Below are 8,018 nucleotides of genomic sequence, written 5' to 3' on the forward strand. Positions count from 1 at the left end.
CTCCATGTCTCTCTCTCTGTGTCCTGACCAATGTGACACTGCGCATGCTCTGCATAGAAACCAAACTGCGCGTGCGTCTGAGGTTATCAGTGAATTCAGAGAGAATATTCATAACTGCAAAGACTTATGGGTAAAATATTAGTCATTAACAATTGCTTTGTCGAGTTATAGTCATGGAGATGTATAACATGTAAATTGTCTGGTCCAAATCAACCATACCGGCCAGGTATGTAAATCACCAACTGTTCTGGGAGTTTGAAAAGAAGTTTTTTACTCGAGTAGTGTAAATCGATCGGAAATATGTACGTTATCAGATTTACATTTAAACTACAGTATTTTTTAAAACCTCACATTGATTTATGAGAGACGTTTAATGCTCCACTATGTCGTGAGAATGATCAATCCTGCAAAATAGTTTGCTCTCTGACCAATCTTGAAGCGTTCACTCCCGAGAATTCTTTGGCCCCTCTCCTCACTCACTCTGGTTAAAGGACCGGCCGCTCCTCCGTCCTCCTGTTCCGCCCCTTCCTCCCAATTGCAGAGTTGATTCAGGCGTGACTTAGCAGGCAAGGGATAAAGGAAGTTCAAGTCGATGTTTTGTGACGCGGTGAAAATATCCCGAATCTTGGATCGAGAGGCCTGGGTTCAATTCACAGCTTGTGCAGATGTATGCAATAACAACTTTTAGCAGGTTCATCAGGAAAACCAAGGGAAGTCAGGAGCAGAGTGAAAACAAGAGAAAATGCATACAATGTGGTGAGGCTCTCAATGCTCAGATGATTTGACTCTTTACCAAGTGTTTCATGGTCCCAGTACAGACTGTTGCACTGCTCTGAGTGCACAGCCAGATACCACGATTGTAGGGCAAAGTGGTGGGATATAGAGGTGCTTTTCTGAAAGGCGCTTGGTTTTTGTGGTGAAAACAGTTGAGAAGGAGTCGGGTTTTGAATGGAGCTACCTGTCCCCCTCCTGTTGCAGCCTCTTGTTATTGCCCTGACTCTACCTCGTACATGGAGAAAGTGAGGACTGCAGATGCTGGAGATCAGAGCTGAAAAATGTGTTGCTGGAAAAGCGCAGCGGGTCAGGCAGCATTCTCTACCTCGTACATGTTTGGTAGAGATCAGTGATACTTCGTAAGCCCACAATACAAGATCCATCACTCTGTTTAAGACAGTAAAAATCTCTTGTAGCACAATAGTCATAGAACAATCCAGCAGAACAGGCCCTTCGATCCTTGATGTTGTGCCAACCTGTGAACTATTCTTAGCTCGTCCCCCTACACTGTCCTGAAAACACCCATGAGCTTATCTAAAAGATTGTTTAAATCTCACTAACGTGGCTGAGTGAACTACATTAGTAGGTAGTGGATTCCATGCCCTAACCACTCTGAGTAAAGAACCTGCCTCTGACATCTGTCTTAAATCTATCACTCCTCAATTTGCAGATATACCGCCTCATACACAATAATGTCATCATCCTAGGAAAAAGACTTTCACTGTCTACCCTATCTAAGCCACTGATCATCTTGTATGTCTCTATCAAATCCTCTCTTAGCCTTCTTCTTGCCAATGAGAACACGTTCAAGTCTCTCAACCTTTCCTCATAAGACCTTCCCTCCAGATCACACAACATCCTGGTAAATATCCTCTGCACCTTTTCCCATGCTTCCACATCCGTCCCGAAATATGGGCACCAGAACTGTACACAATATTCCAAATATGGCCGCACCAGTGTTTTGTATCGTTGCGGCATGATATTGCGGCTCCAGAACTCAATCCATCTACGAATGAAATCTAACACACTGTATGCCGCCTTAACAGTACTGTACACCTGGGTGGCAACTTTCAGGCATCTATGTACATGGCCTCCAACATTCTTCTGCACATCTACACTACCAAGAATCTTTCCATTGACCCGGTACTCCGCCTTCCTGTTATTCTTCACAAAGTGCATCACCTTACGTTGAGCTGCATTGAACTCCATTTGCCAACATTCAGCCCAATTCTGCAGTTTATCCAAGTCCCCCTGCAACCTGCAACATTCTTCCACACTGTCCACTACTCCACTGACTTTCGAGTCATCTGCAAATTTACTAATCCATCCATCTATGCCTGCGTCTAAGACTTTTATAAAAATGACAAACAGCAGTGATCCCAAAACAGATCCTTGTGGCACACCACTAATAACTGCACTGGAGGCTGATTATTTTCCATCATCCACCACTCGCTGCCTTCTTTCAGAAAGCCAGTTTCTAATCCAAACTGCTAAATCACACTCAATTCCATGTTGCTGCATTTTATCTAACAGCCTACCATGTGGAACCTTATCAAAGGCTTTACTGAAGTCCATGTATACCACGTCAACTGCCCTACCCTCATCTATATGCTTGGTCACCATCTCAAAAATACTCAATGAGGTTTGCGAGACATGACCTGTCCTTGACGAAACCATATTGACGATCTGAACTCATATTGTTGTTTGCCAGATGATTACAAATGGTGTCTCTTATAATCCTTTCCAAAACCATTCCTACAACAGAAGTAAGGCTCACTGGTATATAATTACCTGGGTCATCTCTACCGCCCTTCTTGATCAAGGGCATAACATTTGCAATCATCCAGTCCTCTGGTAGTGAACTTGTCAGCAATGACAACTCAATATCAAAGCTGAAGTCTTTGCTATCTCCTCCCTAGCTTCCTAGACAATCTACAGATAAATCCCATCTAGCCCAGAGGACTTGTCTACTTTCAATCCTTCTAGAATTGATAACATCTGTTCGTAACTAACCTCGATCCTTTCTAGTCTAACATCTTCTACCTCATTATTATCTACAATATTCTAATTTTCCTGAGTGAAAACCAATGAGAAATGTTTGTTTAGCACCTCTCCGATTTTCACAGTGTCCACACTCAACTTTCCTCTTCTGTCTTTGATTGGCCCTATTCCTACTCTATCGTTTATTCCTCACATACCTATAGAAAGCTTTAGGTTCTCCTTTATTCTATTTGCTAAAGACTGCTCGTGTCCTCTCTTTGCTCTTCTTAACTCTCTTAAAATCCTTCCTAGCTGATCTGTAAGTCTCCATCGCCTCATCTGTACCATTTGTCTCATCAACACATAAGCCTCCTACTTCTTCTTAACAAGAGATGCAATTTCTGTAAATCATGGTTCCCTTACCTTATCACTTCCTCCCTGCCTGACAGGGACATACCTATCAAGGACACGCAATATCTGTTCCTTAAACCAGCTCCACATTTCCATTGTCTGCATCCACTGCATTTCGCTACCCCATCCGATGCATCCTAATTCTTGCATAATCGCATTATAATTGCCACTGCCCCATCGATAAGTCTTCACCTGTGGCATGTACCTATCCCTTTTCATCGCTAAACTAAACATAACTGAATTGTAATCACTCTCTCCAAAGTGCTCACCTACACCTAAATCAAACACCTCGTCTCGTTCATGACCAAGCACCAGATCCAATGTGGCCTCCCCTCTTGTCGGCCCTTCGACATCCTGTGTCAGGAAACCCTCCTGTACACATTGGACAAAAACTGATCTATCCGTCATACTTGAGTTATAGAATTTCCAGTCAATATTGGGGAAGTTAAAGTCCCCCATAATGACCACCATGTTACTTTCACTCCTACCCAGAGTAATTTTCCTAATCCTCTCTTCCCCCTCCCTGGAACTCTGTGGCGGCCTATAAAAAATCCAAGCAGTGTGACCTCCCCTCTCCTGTTTCTAACCTCAGCCCACACTACTTCAGTAGACAAGTCCTCACCAAATGTTCTCTCAGCCACCGTTATACTATCCTGGACTAACATGACATCCACGGGCCCATTGCGATGCTTCAAATTCCATGAGGCAGCCATACTGTCTATGACAGACAGACTCAGTCTGGAACCTCCTCTATCCTTAAGACCTTATGCACTGCCTACGCTCCTCCATTTCCCCTTTGCACGTTCCCTTTTCAACCCACCCCACCCCACCTGCATCACTCCACAATTGGAGCTGTCAAGGGCAGAAGTGTGTAGAAAACCCTCCCTAACCTTCTCTATCCTCTTTTAAGATGTATTTTAAAATCATTCTCCTTAATCAATGTTTTGATCATCCATGAAACACCTTAGGAGATTGGCCATTATGAAAGAGTCCATACAAAGCAAGTAGTTGTTGTTATTGCTGTACATTAGGGGAAACAGAAATGATGCTTTCAAAATTCTAACAAGAAAGTCACTGATAGGCGCAGTGTGTAGGCTAAATAAAAACATCACATTGGGATGGACAATAAACAAAGAAATAACTAATGCCTGTAAAAATGGCATGTCTATTACCATGGGTGATTTTAATCTACATGTAGATTGGTCGAACCAGCTCAGTCAGGGTAGCCTTGAGGAGTTCATTAAGTGTATACATGATAGTTTTTTTGAACAGTATGAAATGTAACCGACAAGGAGCCAGCTATCCAACATCTGGCCCCCGTGCAATGAGACAGGAATAGTTAATGACCTCAGAGTTAGGGATCCTCTTGGAAGAAGTGATCACTGTATGGTTGAAGTTAGAATACATATGGAGAGTGTGAAGAAAAATTACCTGCCCTTGATCTCTTCATAGCCAACTGCCACTGTGACATTAACCACCTCAACTTCTCCACCCCTCTCACCCACTTCAACCTCTCACCCTCGGGACGTGCATCCCTCCACTCCATCCGTTTCAACCCCAACCTCACTATCAAACGGGCAGACAAGGGAGGCGCGGTAGTAGTTTGGCGCACCGACCTTTACACCGCTGAGGCGAAACGCCAGCTCGTGGACACCTCCTCCTGCTGCCCCCTTGACCATGACCCCACCTCCCACCACCAAACCATCATCTCCCAGACCATCCATAACCTCATCACCTCAGGGGATCTCCCATCCACCGCCTCCAACCTCATAGTCCCTCAACCCCACACCGCCAGTTTCTACCTCCTGCTCAAAATCCACAAACGTGACTGCCACGGCCGACTCATTGTCTCAGCCTGATCCTGCTCCACCGAACTCATCTCTGCATACCTCGACACGGTCCTGTCCCCCTTAGTCCAAGAACTCCCCACCTACGTTTGGGACACAACCCACGCCCTCCACCTTCTCCATGATTTTCGTTTCCCCGGCCCCCAACGCCTTATCTTCACCAGTCCCTATACACCTCCAACCCCCATCATGAAGAACTCAAAGCCCTCCGCTTCTTCCTTTCCCACCGAACCAACCAGTACCCTTCCACTGACACCCTCCTTCGACTGACTGAACGGGTCCTCACCCTGAACAACTTCTCTTTCCAATCCTCCCACTTCCTCCAAACCAAAGGAGTAGCCAGGGGCACCCGCATGGGCCCCAGCTATGCCTGCTTCTTTGTAGGATATGTGGAACAGTCCATCTTCCGCAACTACACTGGCACCACCTCCCACCTTTTTCTCCGCTACATCGATGAATGTATCGGCGCTGCCTCATGCTACCACGAGGAGGTTGAACAGTTCATCCACTTCACCAACACCTTCCACCCCGACCTCAAATTCACCTGGACCGTCTCAGACTCCTCCCCCCATCTTCCTAGATCTTTCCATTTCTATCCCGGGCGACCGAATCAACACGGACATTTACTATAAACCGACCGACTCCCACAGCTACCTAGACTACACCTCCTCCTACCCTGCCTCCTGTAAAAAATGCCATCCCATATTCAAAATTCCTTCGTCTCCGCCGCATCTGCTCCCAGGAGGACCAGTTCCAATACCGTACAACCCAGATTGCCTCGTTCTTCAAAGACCGCAATTTCCCCCAGACGTGGTCGACGATGCCCTCCACCGCATCTCCTCCACTTCCCGCTCCTCCACCCTTGAGCCCCGCCCCTCCAACCACCACCAGGACAGAACCCCACTGGTCCTCACCTACCACCCCACTAAACACCATATACAGCGTATCATCCATCGTCATTTCAGCCACCTCCAAATGGACCCCACCACCAGGGATATATTTCCCTCCCCTCCCCTATCAGTGTTCCAAAAAAACCACTCCGTCCGTGACTCCCTTGTCAGGTCCACACCCAGACCAACCCAACCTCCACTCCCGGCACCTTCCCATACAACCGCAAGAAATGCAAAACTTGCGCCCACACCTCCCCCCTTACTTCCCTCCAAGGCCCCAAGGGATACTTCCATATCCACCACAAATTCACCTGCACCTCCACACACATCATTTATTGCATCCGCTGCACCCGATGTGGCCTCCTCTATATTGGGGAGACAGGCTGCCGACTTGCGGAACATTTCAGAAAACACTTCTGGGACACCTGGACCAACCAGACCAACCATCCCAACCACCCCGTGGCTCAACACTTCAACTCCCCCTCCCACTCCACCAAGGACATGCAGGTCCTTGGACTCCTCCATCGTCAGACCATAGCAACACGATAGTTGGAGGAAGAGCGCCCCATCTTGCGCCTAGGAACCCTCCAACCACAAGGGATGAATTCAGATTTCTCCAGTTTCCTCATTTCCCCTACCCCCACCTTGTCTCAGTCAAATCCCTCGAACTCAGCTCCGCCTTCCGAACCTGCAATCTTTTTCCTGACCTCTCCAGCCCCCACCCCCACTCCGGCCTATCACTCTTACTTTGACGTCCTTCCACCTATCGCATTTCCAACGCCCCTCCCCCAAATCCCTCCTCCCTACCTTTTATCTTACCCTGCTGGACACACTTTCCTCATTCCTGAAGAAGGGCTTATGCGCGAAACGTCGATTCTCCTGTTCCTTGGATGCTGCCTGTCCTGCTGCGCTTTTCCGGCAACACATTTTCAGCTCTGATCTCCAGCATCTGCAGTCCTCACTTTCTCCTCCAGTACGAAGATAAAATCTAATACCTTGGTCCTGTGCTTGAACACGGGGAACTAAAATAGAATGAGGGAGAACCTGGATAAATTAGACTGGAAACAAACATTTTATGGTGGAACAGTTGATGAGCAGTGAAAGATTTTCAAAGACATTTTAGGAAGTGCTCAGCAAAGGCATATTCCAGTGAAAAGGAAGGACTGTAAGAAAAGGCGGTGGACAAAAGATACGGAATTCTACACCAGTTAGTTTATTCTCTGTAGTTGGAAAGATGTTTGGGTCTATTATCAAGGAAGAAATAACAGGGAATCCCGATACAAATTGTCCCATTGGGCAGACAGAGCATGGATTTACAAAGGGCAGGTCATGCTTGACAAATCATTTTGAATTCTATGAAGACATTTCGAACAAGGTGGACAACGGGGACCCAGTGGATGCGATGTACCTGGATTTCCAAAAGGCCTTCAACAAGGTGCCACGCAAATGGCTGTTGCATTATATAAGGGTGCATGGGATAGAGTATTAGCATGGGTAGAAGATTGGTTGACTAACAGGAAGCAAAGAGTGGGGATAAATAAGCTGGTTTATTCTGGCTGGCAATCAGTAACTAGTCGCGTGCCTCTAGGATGAGTGTTGGGACTGCAATTATTTAGAAATGATACAGATGATTTGGAGTTGGGGACCACATGTAGGGTGTCAAAGTTTGCATATTAGACTAAGATGAGTAGCAGGACAAAGTGTGTGGAGGACTGGGAAACTTTGCAGGGGAACATAGATACATTGAGTGAGTGGGCAATGGTTTGGCAAGTGGAATATTATGTTCAGAAATGTAAAGTCATACTCTTTGGTTGGAGTAACATTAATAAAAAGATTATTACTTGAATTTTTAAAAAGTTACATTATTTGCTATGCAGAGGCACCTGAACATCCTTCTGTAGGAGGGTTAGTCACCAGGTATAACAATCAATTCAGAAGGCAAATGGAATTTTATCCTTCATTGCTGAAGGGATTGTGTTTAAAAGCAGAGTTTATGTTCTCGCTACAGTGGGTGCTGGTGAGGCCACACCTGGAGTACTGCATGCAGTTTTTACCTCCGTGCGTGCTCAAGGATGCACTGGCCCTGGAGGGGGTGCAGAGGAGGTTAACTATGTTG

This window comes from Chiloscyllium punctatum, chromosome 50 (genome assembly GCF_047496795.1).
Source record: "Chiloscyllium punctatum isolate Juve2018m chromosome 50, sChiPun1.3, whole genome shotgun sequence".
NCBI classification, from domain to species: domain Eukaryota; kingdom Metazoa; phylum Chordata; class Chondrichthyes; order Orectolobiformes; family Hemiscylliidae; genus Chiloscyllium; species Chiloscyllium punctatum.